The sequence below is a fragment of the Rhinolophus ferrumequinum genome, chromosome 14, assembly GCF_004115265.2.
Source record: "Rhinolophus ferrumequinum isolate MPI-CBG mRhiFer1 chromosome 14, mRhiFer1_v1.p, whole genome shotgun sequence".
In the NCBI taxonomy this organism is placed as follows: domain Eukaryota; kingdom Metazoa; phylum Chordata; class Mammalia; order Chiroptera; family Rhinolophidae; genus Rhinolophus; species Rhinolophus ferrumequinum.
In genome coordinates this window covers 58980858-59007074 of record NC_046297.1, presented here as the reverse complement: position 1 = coordinate 59007074, position 26217 = coordinate 58980858, and the positions used below count along the sequence as shown (strand labels likewise).

General features: G+C 40.6%; 1 pseudogene; it reads right to left on the bottom strand.

Moving 5' to 3' along the window:
• Positions 1-13863: 13863 nt before the first annotated feature.
• LOC117034210 (uncharacterized) lies at positions 13864-13955 on the bottom strand (annotated as a pseudogene).
• Between the last annotated feature and the right edge of the window lie 12262 nt (positions 13956-26217).

Genomic DNA, 26217 nt, shown 5'->3' with positions numbered 1-26217 from the left:
CAAGCTCAGTGGGAGTATCTTCTCTCCTCATGAGCGTTTCCTGAATTAGGAGCTACCCCGCTGGCTGGGGTGGTTGTGGTGCTTTTGCTTTTCTTGGCCTTAGGGGTGAGACGCAATGGGGTCATCACCACTACCTACATCCTCCCCTTCACTCCCCTCACTTTCCCAGGTTTTTCATCTCTTCGCGTCCCAATCAGGCTTTGTCACCAGGTCTCAGACCTCACACTCCACAGCTTGGACCCTCCTCGCTTTACAAAACGACACCCTACGGTCTCCAACTTACTATCCTGATTTTGTACCATGGCTGCCAGCCCCGAAGCTAGCAGAGTGTGAACAACTGCACATTCTTCTCTAACCTCAGCTCTTCTTCCAGCTTTTTAGCACCCGCTGCAGCGTCTCGTTGGGCATCTGTGTTCTGCGGAACTGCTCAAGGTAAGGCCAGTTCTCTGCAGCAGCCATGCGTTTCCATTGTCTGGTGCAGAGTGCTCTGCACAGCTCCTCAAACAAAGGCCTCAGACCGGTCAGTGTTTTGAGGGAGTTCCCACACTCACGAGGCCGTCCACAAGCAGCTGACATATGGACGACCCTTCCCCACAGAGAGGTTGATGGCCAACCCAGGATTTCCCCCGCAGATGCCTCTTTCAAGACCGACTTCTTCGGTCACCTGGATGGCTGACCAATTAATGTTTCACCACCTCACGAGTTCCCCAGATGAAATCTGAAACTAGTCTCTAAACAGGGAGGGCCAGGAGACACCGAAGAAAGAGGCAGCCACCTAGATTGGTAAGTGGCCGTCTTACTAAGCAAGGGAACTGATATACAAGGTTTACCTTGAATGCCCACAAGATGAGACCTCCACACCCACCAACTAGATTCTTAAAAGTTTATAGAGAGGCTTTAATGAGGTCCAGTCGCATATTCAGTCCAGATGGTCTCAACAACACCTTACTCTCTCAAGGCTGTATCACTGAAGTGGCTCTGGGGAAGGGACTGACTGGCAGATGCACATTCCAGGGGAGGGGACAAGGCGCCTCTAATGCCCAGGTCCAGCTCTCAGGTCAACCAGTGGTCCCATCCTCTCAATGACCTACACCAACATCAAGTGTCACCAAGTCACAGATCAAGCATAACTGCTTTCACAAAGAAACCCCAAAATGTGCAACGGTACAAACACAAAAGAAGTTTAGTTCTTGCCTACATAGTAACGCTGGGATGGTGAGCAGGAAGGCACAAATCCAGGCTGCCAGAAGCTCTGTCACTGTGTGTATTGCAACAAAATAGGAAGGAGAAAATGGATGGAGGCCACTAGATGGGAGGTGTAGCGGCCAGGCCTGGAATTGCACATTGCTTTTGCTAAGTTTCCAGTCTAGAATTCAGTCACATGGTCACCCATAACCCCAGGGAGAAATGGGAAAGGTAGACTCCCATCCATAACTCTATACTGTGGCATGGGGAGCATAAATATTTGTGTATCTTCAAGCCCTCTCTAAACATAAAAGTAAGTACCAAATTCATGATTCTATCCCAGGTCTGCCTGTCTCCAAGCTCCATGAGTCTAAACACTGGTAAGTAGGAGGGCCCCCCTATAGGCTCCGTGCTGCCCCTGAGTCCTGTACATGTTTCAAATACTTTTATACTCAAAACAACTCTGTGCAGTGAGTTCTGTTATTTGATAGACAAAGAAAGCATGACCCAGAAGGATTCAACAGCTCGTTCAGTTCTTTCATAACAATTAACCAACAGAGTATGTGTTTGATCGGGACCTGTACCCTCCCAATCCCTGTCCTGACAACTTCCCAGTATTGTTTCATGTCTGCATGCAAGCCTACAGCCAACGTTTGCGATCAGCCTTGAAGAATACCTTCGACCAGGTATCCCAGGAGCAAAGTTGAGCTCGCTCCACAGGGATGCCACCAAAGGCCCCAAGACATTCTATGGGCTATTATTTTGGCCTGTATGATGCCATCACTAGATTATCTCACTTTCCAGATAATGCTGGCTGTGGGTTATCCGGGAATTCCACAATAAAACATCCCACTGAGAGAAAAAGGTTTTGGCTTTTGACACAAAAATTTAATGTACTTGCAGCTTTTGGAACACAATGTTTCTCCCAAAACGTTTACCATAAAATTGTGACATTTGTCAAGACTAAAAAGCTATAATTCTATTCATATACGACTTTGAAGTTGAAAATTAAAATTGCATTTACTGGACATAGATTTAAAAACCTCTATTTCAAAGTAACCACAGACCAATTTTTTGTAGTGGAGTCTTATATCAGAGGAAATTTCATAGTGGTTGCTCCTTCTAAAGGAATTTCATGGCATTGTGATAACAAGCCCATGCTTTGGACCTAGGTTGCATGTTTAAATCCTAGCTCTGTTACTTCTCCCAGCAATGTGACAAGGGCAAAGGTACGTACTTAATTTCTCTAAGCTAATATTTCCCAATCTGGGAAATGGGAACAAACCCAGTGCCTGTTTGAATTTAGTGTGTTTGTGAAGATTAAGGGATTTACGGTGTCTGACGTACTACTCAGCATTACGCTTGGTCTGTAGTAAGCATTCACCACATTGTATAAGGTAATAAGATATTTTATTTTCCCTTTTTTTTTTTCTTAGATTTGGATTACCTCATAATAGATCAGACAGAAGTTCTTCTTTCTAATACCCTGAGCCCATCAATTGATGCAGTACTGACCATCAACCTATGGGTGGAATCTGTGTTTCATCTTGTTTCAGAAGGGTGGCCCCACATATGTCCTTTCAACTAGATTTACACGGCTTACCCAGCACATTCTTAGTGTAATGTTAATTTGTACCTGCCGAATAAAGGGGCAGGGGATGGGGGACAGAGAAGCTTAACAGTACAGCTGTTAAAAAGCTCAGTTTTAGGGCTGGCCCAGTGGCTCAGGCGGTTGGAGCTCCGTGCTCCTAACTCCGAAGGCTGCCGGTTCGATTCCCACATGGGCCAGTGGGCTCTCAACCACAAGGTTGCCAGTTCAATCCCTCGACTCCCGCAAGGGATGGTGGGCTGCGCCCCCTGCAACTAAAATTGAACACAGCACCTTGAGCTGAGCTGCCGCTGAGCTCCCGGATGGCTCAGTTGGTTGGAGCGTGTCCTCTCAACCACAAGGTTGCCGGTTCGACTCCCGCAAGGGATGGTGGGCTGCGCCCCCTGCAACTAAAATTGAACACAGCACCTTGAGCTGAGCTGTCGCTGAGCTCCCGGATGGCTCAGTTGGTTGGAGCGTGTCCTCTCAACCACAAGGTTGCCGGTTCGACTCCCACAAGGGATAGTGGGCTGCGCCCCCTGCAACTAGCAACGGCAACTGGACGTGGAGCTGAGCTGCGCCCTCCACAACTAAGATCGAAAGGACAACAACTTGACTTGGAAAAAAGGCCGGGAAGTACACACTGTTCCCCAATAAAGTCCTGTTCCCCTTCCCCAATAAAATCTTAAAACAAACAAACAAAAAAGCTCAGTTTTAGAGCCAGATAGACACGTATTAAAAGTCTCCCATTCTGTGTGGCCTTGGGCAAATCACTGAACTTCCCCACCCCTCAGCTTTCTTATCACTAAATGGGCTTTATAATAGTATCATCTGCATAGGCCTACTAGGAAGATTAAGTCTGATATGACAGACACTGTGCTAAACACTTTACAAAAACATAGTAAGTCTCCAATGAGTACAGAAATCCTTTAAGCCTTGCAATGAATGCTCATTTTTTTCTTTAAATCAAGACATGCTAAATGTAAATTTAAAATGGCGCAGTCACTACAGAGAACAGTTTGGCGGTTCCTCAAAAAGTTAAATATAGGATTACTGTGTGATCCAGCAATCCTACTCCTAGATATATACTCAAAAAAAATGAAAACATATGTTCATGCAAAAATGTGTACACAAATGTTTATAGTAGCTTGAGTCATAATATCCAAATGTGAAAGCAACCCAAATGTCCATCAACTGATGAATGGATAAACACTATCAAATACTTGTCAGCAATAAAAAGAAACAAAGTACTAGTATATTCTATAACATGGATGGACCTCAAAAACGTTATGCTAAATGAAAAAAGCCAGACACAAAAGACCACATGTTGTATGATTCCGTTTCTATGGAATACCAGAGTAGGCAAGTCTACAGAGACTGAAAATAGATTAGTGGTTGCCGAGACCTGAGGGGAGGGGGGAAAGAGATGAGGGGCTAATTGGTACGGGGTGTCTTTTGGGGGTGATGAAAATATTTTAAATTTGATTGTGATGATGAAAAACAGGTGAATTTTATGGTATGTAAATTATTATCTCAATAAAGCTGTTTACAAGGAATATATATATAATGGTAACTCTATCTACTACAGGTTCTTAGCTGGAATGTCCAACACACTGCTTGTATGTTATAAACATTCAAAATGTAGCTATCAAATGAAGAGCAAAGATAGAGAAACCTAACTTTTCCTCTGAAATCTCCTGCCACTGACAGACTCACCATTCTCCTCCTAGCCAGAAACCAAGTTGAATCAAGTGCCAAAGCAAACCTCAAAAAGTTGAAAGCGGGGAGCTTTCTTCCGGCGACGTTGGTGTAGGAACTAGCACCTGTGCTTTCTGGTTCTTCCATCTAAAAGAGCAATAATTTCTCACCTACAAATATATTCTCTTTCATATACAACCAAACAGTTTGAAGACTAGAACTTTGTTTTAACAGGTCAGCAGAGAAAAACATTTTAATTACTTAATTGCTCTGTTGTCTGAATTTTTCCTGTGTTTATGACTTGTTGGAGGAAACTAACCTAACTTACTCATTTATTAATATTTGTAGGTCACTTACTCTGCTCCAAGTGCTCAAATTATCGATCTATTTGAGCATCACCAAACAGAAGCATTGTATTTCCCCGAGATGACGTGGATGAATTCGTGGAGATCACATAGAAAAGTAAATTTAATGAAATTAAAGTCTGGTCTGCCATCCAGAAAAAAGTACAAAGGGTACTTGAGTTGCCAAAGGTTTTCAAGCCAAAAAATGGTGACACTCTACTGCCCATTAAGAAGCCATTTCTTATTGGTCTGGTCCCATGCCTTCTATACACACTAAAGGTATTACTGATCCAAAGAGAATGTGGAAAGAAATGTATTTTCCAATGAATAATCCCATTCTCCACACATGAATTCCAACTACAGCTTCTAACACAATAAAAAGGGAGAAATGGCAGAGACGGAGATAGCATGACGTACTGATGCACCCAACGTGGGTCCCTCGGCCTCCCCTGTACTCTAAGCTTTGCTCTGGCCATTCCCTTCAGCTTTCAACTGGCTTCAATTACCTCTAGACTTAACTTCAGCAAACAACAAAGTATTGAAAACTCAATTTTCCATTCTTCAAAGTGCATTACTAGAAAAAGTGAAATGCAAGGCAACAAAGAACATTTAATCATTAGGATCTTGCCCCTTGCTGTGGTGAAACCACACGGCCTGGCCCACTTCCAAGGCTAGAATTAATGAATGAGCAAGATTCTCAGGGAAAGCCTGTAACCACAGCCTGCTCAACCCACAGAGCCTGCCCCTTTATTGCTCTTGGCATGTCTGCCTCTGTTTCTAATGGATCACCTTCCCCCAGGAATACGCACAGAGGGAAAGGTACAGCCTTATGAGTTCATGTTTTCATTTCTTTTCTTTTCTTTAGAAATGGACTTAAGGAGATTTAATTATGCCGAAGCAGAGACGTCTTGAGTCTTAAGACTCAGACTGCAATCAATTGTGTTCCTCTTCTGCCGTTTCTCAGCTGGGGGGAATTTGGTGCTTGCTTGTGGCCATAGTTCTGGGTTACAGTATCTCAACACGAAATCTTCCCAAAGCTTGGACCTCGAAGGCCTGCAAAGCATCGGCCTCTACGATGTCTTTCCCCGTCCTCATCCTTCTTGAAGAGGCGGATCGTGTTGGGTCAGGGTCAAAGACAGTGATGGCTACACCCTAGGGGCTGGAATTTTGTGACAACCAAAGTTAAGAGCTCTTTGGCTTTTATCCTGGGATGTCCTCTTCCGATTGCTTCTCTCTGTCAGGTTTCCTTAAAGCTGCAAAAGAGGCCTGACGATGCTTTGTGACATTTGTTGTATGTCGGCCACTCAATAATCATACCCTCCTTCATATGTGAATTTCACCTTAAATCATTTTGTGGAGACCCCTCTCCCATCTCTACACACAGACTGGCAAATGTCAATGAATCACCCTGCCCATCTCTAACCAACAGGTGAGCACATGACATAAGCTGGGGCCACATATGCTCTCTTGCCAACATTTTAATCTTCAGCAGAATAATATCAAAAAAAGCTGAATACAGTTTAACTTTCTTTTTGGGTGAGAAGAGTGTTTAGGGGAACATATTTGATCAGTTCCTGCTAAAAAGGATGCACTCCTCCACCTCACACCGCCTCTAACACACACAGACAGCTGTTGTAGCCCCTTGTTCTTTTTCCCCCGCCCCCAATCTGGTCCCTGAGGAACTTCATATCCTTCCAATAAATTCCCTCTTTGCATAAGTTAACCAGAGTCAGTTTCTGTTACTTGACACCAAGCAGCTGCATAATAGGTTCAACTTTTCTCATTTAATAAAGCCAACTCAAGGATATAACGAAGAACTGGTCCCTGAAGATGCTGTATGCTTCCAGTCTTCAAGGAAACCTTAACAAACGTACCTTACATTTGTGTAGTCTTTTACAGCCTTGAAAGTACTTTCTCTCTCTCTCTCTACACACACACACACACACACACACACACACACATACACACACACAAACACACGTGTGCATAGCTAGAAGTACACACTCACGTATACACATGCGCGTGTGTGTGTGTGAAGAGAAAGAAAGAGAGAGAGAATATTCTCTACTGAAACTAACAGCTCTGTGACATAAGTAGCTATCAGACCCAGAAAAGAAGTGAATGAGTTGCTCAGAAAAAGAATGACGTTTATAAAAGTCCTCAGATTTTCTGGCTCCAATCCAGAATGCTTTCAAGTAAACATTACACAAAAACACAAAACTACGTGTCTTAACATTTACTGATGAGGTATTATAGATGTCCTATCAGACTTAATCCTCTTCATTACCTTCTAAGATACTATTAGGCTTCTTTAACACTATGAAGTAAATGAGATTTGTGAGTGAATTGTTCTGGTCCTTGGCTAGCAAATTAGAAAGGTGAGGTGATGCACGCCAGGGGTGGTTTTGACTATAAAAGCTATGAATGGGACCCTACATCATATGTACTCTCTACAGTGGGGGAGAAATAAACCCTGAATGGATCAACTTTTAATAAATGCTACTTGATAACTTGTTTAAGTATAGGGGAATAGATTCCTACCACTCACTGTACATAAATCAACATTAATTCAGGGTAGATTAAAGAGTTTTATGTTTAAAAATTAGTGTTTTTAATAGACCAAATAAAATAAAATATAAGCCAGATTTTTCTGATCTCAGGGTGAGGAAAGCCTTTCTAAGCTGAAAAATGAAGGAAGAATCTTAAAGGAAATTATCGATAATATTTGACTACATACCAATGAAAAACATCTGTAGCACAAAAAGTACGAGGAACTGAATTCAAAGACAAACAGGAAAAAATATTTCCAAAATGCATTACACAAGATGAATAGTCTTAGTACGCATATACATTTCTTCTAAAACAAACAAACAAAAGTAAACAATTTTTTGAAAAATGCAATGAAGAGATCACCAAAGAAGTACTCTATATGGGAAGAACATATCTAATAAAAACATAAGTTCTTAATAATAAAAGATACAAATCAAAGCAATTATACACTATTTTTCATTGACCGCACTGACAAGTTTTTGTAGGAGTAGCGATACTATTGTAACACTGAATGCAGTCAAGTGTACAGGGACGGGGTACGTCAGCACAACTTCTCTAAGGTGCTTTAATGATATGTACCAAACACCTTAAATGCAGTCTATACAAGGTATCTCGATGGGCAAGAGTTTTAAACGCATTTTATGTGATAAAATTCAATGCAGTTATTGGTAACAGGGTGATTTTCATCTTCTTTTATACATGTCATATTTTCCAAGTTTCACAGTATCTATAGGAAATGTGTGCATATGTACATACGCATTGCTATATATGTATGTATGTATGCATATATATACATGAAAATTTTAAAAATGATATCCATTTACATTTATCTGTATTTAAGTGTGTGTGTGTGTGTGTGCACGCGTGTGTGCGCGCGCGCGCACTTATTGAGAAGTTTAAGCTCAATGGGGTATAAACTAGAAACCATTTCAATCTCCTTCTATTCTGTGAAATCTCCCTTTTCCATCCCCTGTTCACACCCAGGCATATTCCACAATTTCTGGATACTGTTAGTTACTTGAAAACTCAGCCCTTTGGTTTCAAAACAGAATTTCTCCTTTGATTCAGTGCTCTTCCCGGCTCCAGCACCAGGTAGTGTCCTACCTTGGGGCTCTGGGGGTTGGGGAGGCTGGATGCGTGCTCTGCCCTTTCTCTAAGTTTAGGTAGACAAGGAGCATGGCCAGCTTCTGGGACACAGCCTGCTCTCTCTTTTGGACATAGCCTCTCTTCATTGGAGAACAAAAAGACAATAGATAAGTAAGGAGATAGATAGATAGATAGATAGATAGATAGATAGATAGATAGATAGATAGATAGATAGATGATACATAGACAGACTGACAGACAGGAGAAGGTATTGGGACTAGCGGTACCAAGTCACACTATGTCAGCTGTCCCTGCTTCTCCGAGGACACCGAGAGATGGTGCCCTGTGTGCAGTGCCCTGGTGGCCCTGCAGAGCCCCCTTCACATGGTTCTGGCCGTGCTCCCACTTCCTGCACCCCTTGAACCTTCCCACCACACGGATGTTCCCCCAGAGTCTTTTGCTGCTGGAAAAGTTGCTCTTGTACCGGAGCAACTCTGTCACTCTAGAAAGAAGCGTCTGGGGCTTACCCATCGTGGGCAGCTGAGGAGAACAAGAATAAAGAGAAAGCGACTAAGTACCTCTTGACACGCTGGGTTCTCTTAATGTCTGTCACCATGAGCTCTGGCCACCATTCTCTCTTTTCTCCCAGCTCCTTCCATCCCTCTTTCCTCCAATTCACTCTCCACCTTGCAGCCAAACGACTCCTTCTAAAACTCATATCCAATTGCTTAAAAATCTTTCAATGATTTCCTGTCCCTTTAGGATAAGCTCCAAACATATCAATAGGAGACAGGCCTCTCCTTACCGTCTACCTTCATCTCCTCTTTCACACCCTCTCCTATCTTAGCCATACTGAAGCCTCACCCACCTCCAATAAGCCACATTCTCTCCACTAGGTTTTCACACATGCACTTCCTTTCTCTAGAACACTCGCTACCATTCCTAATGCTATCACACTTGTCTCTATCCTTCACCTAATCAATGCCCGCTCGTTCCACAGATTTCAATTTAAACTGCTCCCTCAGGAAGGTCCCCATGTACTCTTTCATCACCTGTCATACACTCATTACACTGTTGTGCAATCACTGGTTTAATTTCTGTGCTCTCTGATGCAATGCTTTCACTGAGAGTTGGAACTGCGTCTGCCATATTGACAGGGGTTCACATCCCCAAAACCTAGCACCTCGTCACTTGACCCACAATAACCCCTGCAATGCGAATGAACTCATAATTTGGACTGAAGGCTGCTTAAGGGTATCTGTTGGGTTCTCCGCTGGACACAAGCTGAATAACAAAAAAAGAGTTGAATAAAAGGTGTATTTTCAAAACAGTGGGCACAGCTTAAGGAAAGCCGCAAGGTGGACACAGTATCCTGAGGACAGGAACATCAGGGCACACTGATCACACTAAGGCATAAAGGACCTACTCAGAGACAGGGCTGCACAGAGAAGGATGGCTGAGCAGAAGCAAAGCTGACACAAGCCTGCAGTTCAAGGGGGGTGTCAGGGGATAAATACCCCAAGCTCTCACTCCCGCCCACTCCCATCTCAGTTGGTGTCTTCCATGGCCTGAACCAACCCAAAGCCACAGGGCGAGGAAGCAAGGTGATGTGGTCCATGTACAGCAGGCTTCCAGGGCCCAGGGCAGGCTGGGAGGAGGACAGACACCAGCAGAGCAGGTCTGAGCTCTACCTTTCTTGGCCTCCCACTCTGTGCCCGGCACACAGACCATGGGCCATAACCACCCAGGAAAATGGATCCACTAAATTGTATTGAATGAAACAGAATTGAACTGAATTGTTTTCAACTGAATGGAAGCCACCAGACAGCTGAGTTCGTTTCCAAGTCAGACATTGTCTCATCTTCAAGATATAAGCCTGGATAGTGCACCACTGAAATCCAATAGTTTCAGTCTAAGCCTCCTGGTGTAGCAGAGTTTGGAAGGCATAAGAGCACATGTTCCAAGCAAGCCCAGTGAACCCTGCAGCTAACCATTATATGACATTTTATATGACTTGATGTTTTAGTTTTAATTACTGGGTCTCCCTCCCCACTAAGTTTGCGAGGCATAATAATTTGGGCAAAGAAATATTGTTTCTATTTAGGGTTTTACTCCCTCAGAGGCAGTAAACTGTTGAAGGCATATATATATACATATATATATGTATACACTTTTCTTTTTTTTTTAAGGAAAGGCAAGTGCTCTGTTTCCGTGGGATCTCCAACATGTTGCAGCAGCATCTATACAGGCCTGCAGGCGCTGGCATTGGCTTGCACACAGCAGCACCTTGTGAACACGCAGCTGACAATTTACCGAGGGCTGCTTCTCCGAGCACAGGGCGCTTTGAACAGCTGCAAACACTGGGGCAGGTGGCGTGCCAAAGGCAAGTCACGGGCATCCCATTAGAGGAGGGCAGTTAACAGAGTCCTGGAGTTAGAAGGGTCACTCAGGCCAAGTCAGGCTGACTCTAAAATAACTGATCCAAAAAAATCACTCATTTTAGTGGGAAAATATTGCCAAACTTTCATTTCAAGTAACAACCAAATGACTGGATGGTCCCTTGCTTACCCGGTCATGTTATTTCAGCACAGGCCCAATTTGAAGAAAACTACCATTTAAACCCAGCAATTAAACTTGAGCACAATGCAAACAGTTGGACTAGAAGGTCTTTTTATGATTCCAGTGTTGGAAACAGAACCAAAACTATCTGCTATAGGAGAACTACCCCTCGTCAGATTGATATAATAATGAAAATTATTATAACGAGTTCACCCACAATAAAAATATTCTGTGTAATTAAATCATGCTCTAATAGGATTATAGTGGCTACACATAGGCTGAAAAGTCACCTACCTTAATATCAAGGTTTCCCTAAGGCTGTACTGATGGGGGGGGAAAACCCTCCGCAAAAACCCACAGAATTAGTGTCTTATCCAGTCAACTATAAATTAGCACAGTGATCAGATTAATTGTGTAATATGGAAACTCAAAAAATTACACCCTTCATTAAAACCTACCTAGTCTGTTCATTCCAACGGAGAAGTGATTTTAAATTAGGTTCAAACAGCATAAAGCGAGGTGAAGAACTGAAAATAACAGGGAGAACCTTTAACCCAAAAGTTTGGTTTTCTCATCAATCAAAGCTATTGGAAAGTTATTGACCCCCCTGGGAAGTCCTGAAATGGATAATGGAACCAGAGGACAAAAGCAAGCGGGAAGAATGACCCTGAAGGAGCCTCTGGGCCTCTGCTGCTCATGCAGAGAAAGTGAAGACCCACGGGCTGTCTCTGACGAGCCCGCCCAGGGAGGTCAGTTTAAAAGAGGTGCCTCAAAAAATCACGAATAGAGTTACCATCTGACCCAGCAATCCCTCTCCTGGGTGTCTACCCAAAAAATCTGAAAACATTGATCCGCAAAGACAAGTGTACCCCAATGTTCATTGCAGCTTTGTTTACGGTGGCCAAGACCTGGAAACAACGAAAATGTCCTTCGATAGATGAATGGATAAAGAAGTTGTGGTATATATGCACAATGGAACACTATTCAGCGGTAAGAAAAGATGAAATAGGACCATTTGTGACAACATGGATGGATCTTGAGGTTATAATGCTAAGCGAAATAAGTCAGACAGAAAAAGCAGAGAACCATATGATTTCACTGATACGTGGTATATAAACCAAAAACAGCAAAAGAACAAGACAAACAAATGAGAAACAAGAACTCATAGACACAGACAATAGTTTAGTGGTTACCAGAGGGTAAGGGGGGTGTGGGGTGGGAGATGAGGATAAGGGGGATCAAATATATGGTGATGGAAGGAGAACTGACTCCGGGTGGTGAACACACAATGGGATTTACAGATGATGTAATACAGAATTGTACACCTGAAATCTATGTAACTTTACTAACAATTGTCACCCCAATAAACTTTAATTGAAAAAATAAAAAAATAAAAAAAATAAAAGAGCACCAAACGTGACACCCTCCCTCTTCCTCATCCTCTCCTCCTTGACCCAACAACTGGAGAAGAAAGAATGGAAACCAGTAAGCAGTCCAGCAGACGACAGAGTGCATCTACCCCTTAACAATTACATGGCCATGAGCTATACAGCCAACCTGAGCTGGATGGAGGGAAACTTTGATTAGCACATGAGACTGAAGTTTTGAGCTGGACCAGACTGTATTTTTCAATACCTGAAATGAGGCTGCTTCTTTCTGTTGAAAGTAACTTGGCAGCTATGGGATTTTTCTAAATTCAGGGCACAGGGAAGAGGGAGCCAACACATAAGAGAAGGCAGCAGTAAGCAAAAAAATAGGATGATGATTTCCTCTTTGTAACTCAATCAAGAAAATGGTTGCATGCGGTACTGAGAGTTTATAATCGCAACATCCAACATTAATATCAATGTCCTCCCCCCACAGACACACAAAGTACTTTAAGAGGCTCCATGTCGGCTATACGCCCCCACCCCCTGCCAATCCCCTTCTCCAGGGAGAAAAGTTTCTCTAGTTGGTCATGCTAGGTCACATATATTAGGTTGGTGCAAAAGTAATTGCGGTTTTTGCAATTTTAATTTTTTTTTAACCTTTTAAACTGCAATTACCTTTGCACCAACCTAATACATTCATGAATTAAAGGAGACTGAGCCCAAAACTGCTGGTCCTGCTGGTCCTACTGCAATCAAGTAGAGGGGAGTACAGACCATTTCCCAAAAGGAAGGGATGCTGGAAAAGCAAAACAAACGGAACGAGAGCAGGACAGTACACGAGTGCGAGGTGTATCACGTCAGCTGAGCAATATTCTCTGGTTTTGTCGCAGCTCTCAGTAATCATTTCCTTCTGCCTTTTTAAATTATTAATCTACTTTGTAAACTTCTACCTTGAATATCAGGATTACTTGAAGGAACCAAAAGAGCAGGACATCTTTGGGTCAGAGTGAAAGTGGGGTAGTCTTCAGGCCAGTTGGTCCCAATTCAGTTCCTGGTTTTTCCCGGAAGCTGTACTACTTGGGCAAATCTTATTTCCAAGCCTTAAAACTCCTAAAATATCTTACAAAATTAACCAAATCAAGGGAAAAGAATAGTCAGCCAACAGCCACATGAGAGACCTTGCAAACAGTTTAGAACCTCAACCCTCACAACTCTTTAAAAACCTTACAAAATTAAACTAACAAGGGGAAGAAAAAAAAAACCCAACAGTGACCTCAAAAGCAACCTAACTAATTATGTGCTTATCCTTAGAAAACTAAATATATAATCTATATTGTTATGCATCCATTATTGGATTTTAAGGATAAAATCAAGGAACATAAAACTCACCTAACTTTGTTCAACAATAAAGATGTTCTATATAATAAACTGCCCAGGTGAAGTTGTAATTAGAAAAGAAAGACAGAAAACAAAAATCCCAAGGAAAAGGCAGAAGAAGCAGAGACAAGCACAATCAAATTAAACTGGTAAGAATAGATACTACACTTGATCTTAGCCAAAAGACCAAGAAGCGATAACACAATCAGATTAAAAAGACAAACCAAGAAAAACACGACAGGGTCTCAGAAACAAGATGGGAGAGACAAGAAGCTGACTTCTATATGATAGGAGCGCCATCTCGTGGAATATAAGGATCGTGCAGCTGAGGACTTCTGACGCCTTATATCTTTTCTCCATCCATATACAGTTAAGTGCAAATAGTAACATCAATTTTGCAAAACACTGATTGAAATTAATTAAAGGGAAGGCCCCATCTTATGTACTGAAGTTCCAAATTCTTCTTAGGAGAAGCAATGGCTTATAGAACATTCTAAACACGAAATATTAAAAAGATGAACATACATATGAACATGAAAACATTCAGAACAAATCTAAAAATAATGAAATGTGTAAGTAAAGATTTTCTTTAAGTTTTCTATGGTTTATTTCCGTTTAATTTACTCCAATTAATTCATTTGTTCATTCAAGCATAAATATTTATTGAGTACATGTTATGTGCCTGTTAAAAAGCAAAATTCAACCGAGTATATTTGAAGATCTGATTGGCTTTATTAAGCAACTCCTGAATTAGGCAACAACCCATCTAGTGACTAGATGGGTGCTCCAAGGGGTTGTACAAAATGGAAGATTTTTAGATTTGTACAAAAAAGGAAGAAGTGGGGAGGCGGGGAACTGGTAATTAAAAAAAGAAAGGATTATTTTTAGACCCAGACACATCTTCTTTTGGGGGGAAGGGAACTGCAAAGGTTTTTATCATGCAGATTGCCTCTTCTTTCTAGGGGACAGATGACCTTACTGGTGCCTGGCCATAAAATTCCAGACTGGCTGATGAAGGTTATATTTCTAGGAAAGATTGAGACAATAATTATTAGGTCAGGTGTTAAATCTAGGTTTATTATCAAGGACATCAGCACAAGTGACGCCTGTGGGTTTCTTCTTAACATGCCCCAGATACCACTGTGGGTACTGGGGATACAGCAGTGAACAGGCCCTACCTACCCTTTGGTGCTTTGGTTTCAATGGGAGAAAGATAATCGAGAAATGGACAAGCAAATATAAAGTGACAAATAGCGTTAGTGACAAATGCTAACTAAAGTAGGGTGTGGCAGACAGGAGGTAAGGGGGTGTTGAGAGAGGGAATTGCTATTTTACATGAGAGGGATACAGTGAAAATTGATCAGAGGCATGAAATAAGAGAGGGAGTCAGGCTATTGGGGGGTGGAGGGGAAACAGAGCCAATGGTGATTTATAAGCAGAGGTGTTTGGGCTCTGGAATCAGTCACACTTGAACTGGAATCCCAGCTCCACCATTTACCAACTCTGTTACTTGAGCTCTCTAAGCTTCAAGTTCTTCATCTCCAAAAGGGGAATAATAATGCTTTCTTCATTACACTACTAGAAGATCAAATGGGCATTAAATGTTGTAAAGGTTAAATGCATATAAAGTACTTTGCCCAGTGCCAGGCACATGGCGAGGATACAATAAACGTTAGCTGACACCTATGTCAGTTTTGACCATGTAAATTTAGAGACACAGACATTTGATATCACCTTCTTGATTCTGACAATTTTAGGGGACTTTTCAATAATAATAATAATTAATATTTATTGAGTGCTTATTCTATTCGCCTTATATTAAATCCTCACAATATGTCAAAAAGGAGTCATATTGGAATAAAATGTCCATTTTACAGATGAGAAAACTGAGGCTTAAAGAAGTTAAGTAGCTTGCCCATGGTCATTTACACAGCCATTGTGAGCCAGAATTCAGATCCAGGCTATCTGACTACAGAATCTGCACCTCCCACTTCTTCCTATAAAGCACTATTAGGCATGACAGGAAACTAGCCCTCAGCAAGTTGTGCACGTAAGGCAAGTGTCTGAAGCTAAAATCAGAACTCAGATTTCTCATATCTTGCCACTCTGTGAAAGTCTCAGTCAGAATTACTTGACGTAATCATACAGTGATTCAAATTGGACAGTTACACGGCACCTATATGAATCCAAAACAACTGGTCAGTGAAAAATAAGATTTCAACACACTAGGGAGTTGTAAAATTAATTTGGTCAATTGTAACCAGCTTCTTTTAAAAAAATCAATAAACGGCGGGCCCGGTGGCTCAGGCAGTTGGAGCTCCGTGCTCCTAACTCCGAAAGCTGCCGGTTCAATTCGCATATGTGCCAGTGGGCTCTCAACCACAAGGTTGCCAGTTCGATTCCTCGAGTCCCGCAAGGGATGGTGGGCAGCGCCCTCTGCAACTAAGATTGAACACAGCATCTTGAGCTGAGCTGCCTCCCGGATGGCTCAGTTGGTTGGAGCGCATCTTCTTAATCACAACGTTGCCGGTTCGACTCCCGCAAGGGATGGTGGGCTGCGCCCCCTGCAACTAGCAACGGCAACTGGACCTGGAGCTGAGCTGCGCCCTCTACAAGTAAGACTGAAAGGACAACAACTGGCAGCTGAACGGCACCCTCCACAACTAAGATTGAAAGGACAGCAACTTGATTTGGAAAAAAGTCCTGGAAGTACACACTGTTCCCCAATAAAGTCCTGTTCCCCTTCCCCAATAACATCTTTAAAAAAGGAATCAATAAATAAAATGTAAAGTACCACATGTAGTCACACATAGTAAGGATAAGTATTTTTTTAAGTAAACCTTAGTTTCATTTACGTGTGTGCGTGGGTGCACACATATATAAGCACTTAGTACTCTCTGTATTGTGATGTAAAATACACTTGTTATAGGGAATCTCAATCTAAATATCTTGAAAAACACTAATCTCTTTGATTCTCTCAAAAAGAAAAATGGTCGCCCAATTATGCTTTTTGCTTTCTGTTGAAATCGGGTATGTACATCATAAGAGAAATCGCCAAAAGGAAGTATTCATGGTTTGTTCAGACATGTTGCTATCATAAACCCGCCACGTCTTTTCCTATATGTTGTCAGCAAATCTGGATCAAGAGCAAACATTTTACGCTTTTCGTGGTGACTATTTCCTCCAAAGATCTGTCAGATTTTTTTTTCTTTCATTGAGACAAGTCATGTTAGTATCAAACACATACTGCCTTATTTTGATAATTATGAAATTTATGTCACACACTGGAAAAACCCCAAATTACAGGCCTTAAAGAGACAGGCTGCGTTTTCAACCTGTAGGTAAATTTATAGACCATATGTTCAATGGTCCTCAGGCATTTTTCAAAGTTGGAAATGTCAGGCATTTATATGGTTTATTTGTAAAGCACTAACAATAATTGGAACATTATGGTCTGATTATTTGCTAAAGTAATTTATTTAAGCAATTCAAGTAGTTGAAATTAAAGGGTGCAAAAAATATCATGTGACACCAAATAAAATTTTATTACTGTTTTTGCACTTACATAAGTTAGAAACACCTATTAAAAATAAAAAAATAAATAAATAGCTTCCTCCCTTATAACAAAAGTTTAATCTTAGCTCATACTTTTAGAGACACGACATAGAACAAAAGATGTTTTGATAACTTTAGAATTTTCTGTACAAAATATGACTTGGAGCCAAAAATATCAATCAGTTCTGGTAGTACGGTCATCTGAGGCAAAAAGACAAACAATTAAAAAAAAAAACCACAACAGGAAACCTTACATGTGTCTGATATTTTACTCCCATGGTTGTCCTCCCTTGGTGTCCTTCAACTAGTGTTAGAGAAATTTCTGGAACAGAGAACAAAGCTGACCAGAGCTCCTCCATTCACACCTTCCACACCACCACTATGTTTAATTCTACCACTTTCAACATGATCATACCTCCAATGTAAAAACATTCTGCGAGTAAAGCAATGAGGTCTCTAAGGCTTCCATCAGCCCATCAGCCTTCACTTAGGTATACACGTCATTTGCTTCTCTTGTGCTCCCTGTGTCTCCGCAATTGTATTCACAAACCATGAAACATTGATTTCCAAGAAAATACTTATCATTTCTATGGCTCTGATTTTCCTGATCCTCTCTGATTTCAAATACGGTGCTCTCTACTCCTCAGAAACAGGGTTAAAATTGTGCCACACCTCTATCATGCAGCTTCTGTGACAGGTAGCACTTACAGTCTTTCCTGCTGATCCGAAATACCCAGCTTCAGAACCCGCCTCCACACTGCCAGCTGGGTAACCACTACTAGCTGAAAAGAGCTGACATGAGATGAAATGTAGTTGCCCTTCCTACCATTAGCCATCATTATGTCTAAAATCGACATTTTTTTTTTTTTTTTGGTTCAAACTCTGTATCTCAGACTGTCCGTTGCACTTAAAAGGGGAACAAATATCAATGCCAGACAATGTGTTTGGATTGGACAAGAGGGTCACAACATATAACAAGGGAACAAATAGCTTTCCTGGCACAAAATGGTCATGATTAATAGGACTAAACAATGGGAAATCTAATGAGTATCCCATCTTGAGTGTACTATCCCATTGATCAACCAAGAAAATCAAACCTTTTGTCAAGTCAATAGATACAAATCTATAGATCTAAATGAAACTGATACCATAGCTATCTATGACCATGTGTTCTCTTTCGCAAGAACATTGGTAACTAAGCCATGTCTCAAAGGGGACCCAAAGGATTTTGTTTGAAGAGGATTTGACTTTAAAGAATTCCAGCTAGGAGGAACCAGGAACTTCTTGTTTATGGCAAGATAATGTATGTATGGTAACATCAATTGGATCCCCCTCCTCCAGTTAATGACACTAAATGCAGGAAACTGACATGATTCCTTAGTAGAATACACATACCTGAGTTAAAATAGCAGCTTTGCAATTTACTGAGATGTGTTCTTAGTGCATTTAACCTGAGTTTTAGGGTCTTCATATTAAAATGGAATAAAAGCATTTCTGACGATCAGAGAACAAACTCCCTAGCACACAGTAGGTGCTCGGGAAATGGCAGCCACAGACTTTTGTTGTTCTTGTTGCAAAGCCAAAAAGTGCTTTGCTAACTTAGCTGCACTTAACGACTCCAGGGGGCTCCATTCCCATCCTGGTCTAGGTGAGTGGAGTCACAGTTTCACCTGCCTGGCTGTATGGGGTATCCTTAGTGTGCTGTCTGGCACACTAAGCTATTATTGTCTCAGGGGAAAAAAATAAAAAAGTCCCAAAGTCAGACATCCAGAATCGGGAAAGGTACAGGTGGTTTTTCCTGAGATAAAAGATAAAGAAGACAGTTTGGGGGTTGAATCTATGAGTTGCAGAACTCCTCTCCCCCGATACTCCTGGCTTTAAAGTGGGTGCCCTCTGCTAGGGCAACAGGCGATGTTAGAGCACGGACTGCTGAGAGCCATATCCAGGGGTTGTCTGGAAATGGTGAAAGTACTCACCAACAAGCAACATCACGAGCTTAGACAGGACTAAACACAAAGAAACCCTCTGCACTAGAAGAGCTCCTAGAATACTTTTCCTAACCTTAGCGAGGGAAAGACCTCCACTCAGAATCCTAAGACTTGGTTTCCTGCTGACCGGGCTGGGTCACAGAAGTGGAACTTCTTCAGTTGATCATATTAAACTTAGAGAAATAAATACAAGTGCAAATTTTTACCCTTGCGTGTTGAGGAGTAACATCTATTCTGTTAATGTAAGGTCTAGACACCAAATCTGAATTCTGGGATCCTCAGGGCATAGCCTCATAGCCCTCGGTCCATTAGTACTGCCCATTCATTCAATCATTCAATGAACTTTCAAAGAGCAATGGATGTGCCAGGGGCAATATCCAGCAAATACCCCACATTTCAGGAGACGGCAGCCCCACTTCTTGAAACTAACTGACAACCCCATACCCAGAGAAAATCCCCTGGCAGTTGTGTTTGGTTGCGTGATCTTGTCTAACAGGCCATAGATGACTGGGCAGGTGAGAATACCTGACTCAAGCTCGACCAATCAGATTCTCTTGAGAAATGTAATTAAAATGGTGGTGGGAGCTCAGCTGTGTAAACAGAAGAACTTTCCATTGTTCATGCATCCTTCCAGTTTATTGAAAATGTCATGTTCTTTCCCACATCACATCTTTTTATTCTCCTCCTGCTCATAGGTGAGTGGATCTTTCCTCGTACTTCAGGTTTCTTCTTAACCAACACTTACCCCACCCCGCCTACCAGACCATGCGACCCAATTAGTTGCCTCATGTCCCACCCGCAGTTCACTCTTACCAGACCCTGATTATTTTCCTCATCTTCATAACCTTTAGACCAGTTTGAAATGATTAATTAATGCTTTCTGTTTTTATCCTAGAGCCAAAAACGTAAAAACGATGTCTGCTTTACTCACCATCATTTCACACCTAGATTCTAGCTCAGCAGCTGGAATACTGCAGGTCCCAATAACCATATGCTGAATGAATAAATGAATGAATCAGCACATCCCAATTTGGTGGAAATAGATTTTACTATTTCTGCCTCCCAAAAAATTCAAATCTAACCACGAATTATTCTGGGCCTATTTACAATTGCTTAAATCTGAGATGTCAGAGAGATCATTCTCAATGGTTCTACAACTTTTGCTAAGTTTCGTATTCTTTCGCAAAAGGGCCTGCTGAAAATCTCTGCCAATACCTTAGACTTATTTTCTGACTCCCACTGTAGGATGTATAGGGATTGGCCGACCTTGCAAGATGGTCAAAAGAGAATAACTTCCAGGTGTAATGGGAGCATCCTTCCTTTTAATGCCAAAATTATTACTCTTTGACTAGTGCCTTTCTTGTACTATTAAATACTTCCTTCCTACCCACACCCTTCCCAAGCCATCTCCCCATGACCTCAAAATGTCAATTTCATGAATTTCAAGACTCTGACTTGGGAGGACATCTAACTACTTTTCAGATGTATAGCCATGGCTTTTATCTCTAAACCCATGGCTTGTATTTTCATCATTTCATATTCTATAATGACCTATTCCAGTTACAACTCTAACCAGTGTAACTTCTAGTCTTAATTTCCCCTTGATCCAGTCTTCTTTAATCTTCCCTTGCCCTATAACCACTGTTGATGCCAAGAACCATAACTTAATGCAAAGTACTCTGGCCCATTTACTTCTTCCAACACTATTCCATGGGAAAGAGGCCCCAGCAATTCTCTCTGGGTCAGAAAAGAACTGTCATTGTCCAAGCAGTAATTATGGTCTTTTAATATAAAAGGCAAAACCACATTCCTGGGGGATCCGACAAAGGAATTGCTGTGATGGGGTTTAAGCTATTCATGTGGCATTGTGAAACTAGTTCCAAATATTTGAAGCCAGGCCTTAATACACGTACAGTAGTTTAGCTGAGATTATCAGAAAATGCCAAGAAAATGCCTATATGCCTGTTATTGGCCAGATTTTGCAGTCATAGTCTGTGGTAATTCCTACTAACTTGAGTAAGAATTGTACGTAGCTTGTCTGGTTGTATTTATCGATATTGAGTATTAACGACGTACCTGGCCCAAGTTTATTCTTGGAAAAAAATAACATGCCCTCAGCAAACAGGGGTTATGTTTCAGAAATCAAGCATTTAGACCTCTAGTAGATCACTGGTAATTATGGTTCAATCCAAGACTTGTGAGAACTGTCCCTGGGTTCATGAGATTACCCCAACAAAAGATTCTAAAGGACTTCTCAAGAGAAAATAATTTAAAAGATGAAAGTGAACAGGAAGAAGAGCCACAGCAATAATGAAAAATAAAAGACAGAGAGTTGTGGGAGAAGGAAATTTGGGAAATAGCTGAAAACCAGGACATGGCAAAGGGAAAGTACAGAGTAAGGTTAAAAATCACTTCTAGTTCTCCTCCATTCCTAATAATATTAATTGAGCACTGACTATGTGTTATGCACTGTCCCATAGTCTCTACTTGTATTTAATCCTCACACCAATCCTATGAGAAATGTTAGTATGTCCGTTATACAGATGAAGAAATGGAAGCAAAGACAGGCTAAGTAATTTGCCCAAGGTTACCCAGATTGCTCCGAAACAGTCAATGTCCAACACCCCATCATACATACATCCCACTTCAACTGATTTCTAGGTCAGTCACAAGATAGAAAGTTGACCCCCTCTTAGCTCTGGTTAAGGGCAGAGATCTGGCCATTTCTAAAGCTTTTGCTATAGGCAGAAGGAATCCCACTGCTTTGATTTTGAACCAGGTAGCTAGAATACCAGTGCTATCTCTGCTACATTAGCTGTGTAACTTGAGCATCACTTACGAGTATGTCTTTTAGACTAAGTTCTGTTGTTTGTAAAATGGAGGTAATCACTCCCAGTTTCCAGTTCTGCAGGTAAGTATGTCGGACGTCGTTACTTCATCCTAACGTAAATAAAAAACTCAACGGACTGAAAAAGCAACAACTCTTCTTGGATCTGGAAGAGAGGGGAGGACACAGGGCAAACTGCTGCCCCCAAGATTGGAGAGACAGACAGGCAGATGAATACAGAGAGTCACGGTTTGTAGCAGATTCACAAGTAGAAATCTCATCTGGAACCAGTGCCAGCACCGGAGGCCTGAACTGTAATTGAACAGTTACTGGAGGCTCAGTGCGGACAACTCTGAGTTACAACCTTCAGGGAATCCAGTCAAAAAGGGAAGGAGGGTGAAACATTGTGAGATTTACCTCTGGGAGCTCAACCAAGATCTCACAGTACATATCAGAAAAAAATCCCCTTGAGATTTTTTTTTGGCAAGTGGGACGCATATTGAAATGTGCTCAACCACCCCGTTCTTCTAAACTAGTTAACCAGAGCCTACCCTCTGGTGCACAACCTCGCCAACCAGTGAAAGGGACATATCCAACTCCAGCCATTCCTCTCTTACCTACAGGGTGGGGTGGGTGGGGGCAGCTGAGAAAGTTCACAGTCCAGAAGCATAAGTTCACTAAAAAAGGAGGTAATAAAGCCTGCCCATGGCAAGCACTCAGAAATAAAAATTTGATGAATATATAGTTGGCCTACTTACTTCCTTTATTGTTCTGAGCATCAAATAAGATAGGATACAAGAGATGTGCTTAGCAAATCTGAACATACAATTCACAGTGCTGATTATTGTTGCCACAGCAATAAATATCCCTTTAGCCTTTTACTTTGCTCAAATTTGTACTTTTTTTTTTTTTTTTGCCAAATTATTGCCCATTTCTAAAACAGCTTGAGAAAAGTTTCAACTAAATACATGCGGATATGACATTCACTATAATTTGAACTCTACCAAACATGTAGGTTAAAACTGAAAATCCTAATCAATGATTCGCATATTCCCAGCTATTAGAACCTGGTAGAATCATGCCTACTTGGTAGAATCTACCACATGAATTTCTGAATTTTACCCACATGAACTCCAGGTCAGAATATCTCAAGATATTATTTTGAAATTTTCGTATTTATAAAATATGACTTTTCAGTGGAAAAACTTCTACTAATAAAATAATAAAAGTTTACTTGAGACCATGCAGAACTTATACATACACATATATATATATATACATTCTATATAATGTATTTAATATATGTATCATGCATATATATTTTACATACACATCCATAAATATGTCACTTATTCATATACACATGACCATACACCCAGCACTTGCTGTTACAAATACATTATTTAATAAAGTAAAACTTCAACTTCTGCCATACTGATGTAGATTTCATAATTCTCCAAGGCTTGGAATAGACAATTAGCTTTGAATCATAAACAAGAAAATGTCTAAGCAAATTCTGTTTGCAAGATTTAAAGGAGGGGAAATACTGAAGAATGCTTTACCTACTCTATTTAAGAGAGTAAACTTTTCCAGATATACTTGGATCTATTGGAATACAAGATGTTTTCATTTGCGTAGGAGGGAAAGTACTGATTAAGGTGTTCAGCAAAATAACAACAACAAAAAAACACGGTTAATGGTTCTAATGCATTCATAAAAACTTGGCACACACCACATATAATTAATGAAATACCTTGGGGAAAGCAACTGTAAGATTGAACAGGTTGGCTATTATTTATACTTGCATATACATCCCAACATTTTAATCTTGGGCATTTTTTTTTTCCTTGCTAACCAGCACATCTGGACTTACTCCTTTTTTCCTCCTAGGAAAGCCAAGGGGAGGCAAAATTATTTTTTGTAATAAGCCAAGGAAAGTAATTAGGAAATGAGATAGTTCCCATGTCCAAATCATATAATACATAACAAAAGCAATTATCAAAGAGCTGGATATTGTCTGCTATTTTCAATTAAATGCCTCATTACTTCTTTTCACTGTCCTGGATTACTGAAAGTAGGTGGTTGCACACTAATTTAGAAGTGTTCACAATTTAGAATGCCAGAGACGGCCATTCTCACTTGTGCTGAGGAATGTAATTCATTGACATTTTTACAGATGGGAACAACTTGCATGATTAATGATACTGCTGCTTATAATCTTGCTCAAACCCCCAGAAAAGGTACAGAACCACCATCTAAACCAAATATCTGTTCTACCCCCACATCGGCATTACACTGAGAGAAAACATTACCTGAGTTTGAGAAGAAGGGAGAGGGTTAATTTAAAGAATACAGGTTGTGGTTAAGGAGGTTTTTTAGGGGGTAGGGGAGGGAGGTAATTGGATTTCCCCTAATTAATGGCACTAAATGCAGGAAGCTGACATGATCCTTTAGTAGAATAAACTAAATAACAGCTCTGCAACTTACACTCTATGTTGTGAGTTCTTGGCTGATATATTTAACCTGAGTTTTAGTGTTTCCATATTAAAATGAGATAAAAGTTGTTTTCAGGATTAGAGATGACGTACACAAAATCCTTAGCCCATAGTAGATGCTCGTGACATGGCAGCTTGGTAAAACTATCACTGACTAATCCATTCAGGCTCTTCCATTGTTGGGTGAACATATGTGGGACAACAGAGAAGAAAACTTTGCTCCTCCATCACACTTCATGGTATTTCTTCTGAGAATTGGTGAACTGAAGTAGAGCATACTGCAAGGTATTTTTCCAAACCTATCACATTCATAGGTACACAAATTCAAAATCGTGGAATTTGCTCTTCTAAATTCCAAAGATGCCACATCTACCCTTCCTTTTGCCTTAGATAATGACCTTATAACCAGGGTGATGTCTTTGGCTCTCATCCTTATAGTGAGGCAATATCTCAATAGAAGAGTTAAAGGAACATGGATACATTATTGGTTAAGCCCCTTGATCAATACCTGCGATCTTAGTTCTCTCTTGCCAACCAAGACTACAATTCAATAGCTGATCCCAAATTTCTGATACGCCAAAGCCCCTCAAAAGCTGCCTAATCACCTCCTCCTTACTTGCAATGCTTTTAGGGAAATGACTACAAGACTTTCATTAGCAAAACAAGGCAAAGGCCATTTTGTATGGCAATTCCTGATTCTACAACAAACCCACCCAAAGAAATGCATAATCCACACATTCATATATGCTAAGCCATCCTAGCATTCCTAAAACAAACGCTGCTTTGTGTTGACACATTTTAAAATACTATTAGAATTATTAATATTTTACTTAGGTATTTTGCATCTCTATTTATAAATGAGGTTGGCTTAGACTTTCCTTTTCAATTGCCCTTGTCTCATGTTTCTATCAAATTTATAATAAATTTGTAAAAAGTGTTGGGTAAAATTTATGTAAGGTTAAGAGTTCTGTCATTGAAAATACACTGTGGAACCAGTGGTGTTGAGATTATGACTGCAAATTCTACTTGTTAACTTGATATTTCAGATTTTTCATTCATTTTTGGTAATATATGAGTATTCATACTTTTTTAAAAAGTTAATCATTTTATCTAAATTTACAAAGCCATTTGTATATCTTTCTTTATAGTATTATCTCAGAATATTTTTAACCTCTCCTATAATTGCACTTATATTCTTTTTTTCATTTCTGCTTTAGCCTGCATTTCATAAGATTAGGTGTGTAATAATTTAATATTCATTATGTTTTAACATTTTAGTTCTTTTCATTCTAATTTCATGTTTTTAATCAGTTATTTGGAAACACATATTCAATATCCAAAAAAATATAAAACTTGAGGGAACTACCTTTTAATTTTTATGTTCTAATGTGTTTATTGTGGTCAGAGAATGTAATCTGGAGGATATCAATTCTTTGGAATTTATGGGATCTCATAACTTGCTATGTGACCAATTTTTATAATCTTGTCACATGTGCTTGAAAAGTATTAGGTCAGCTGTGTTCACTGTTTTGTTCAAATCTCTCACTGCCTTTTCAATTATTGGTCTGCTTTATCTACAAATTTTTCAGAAAAAA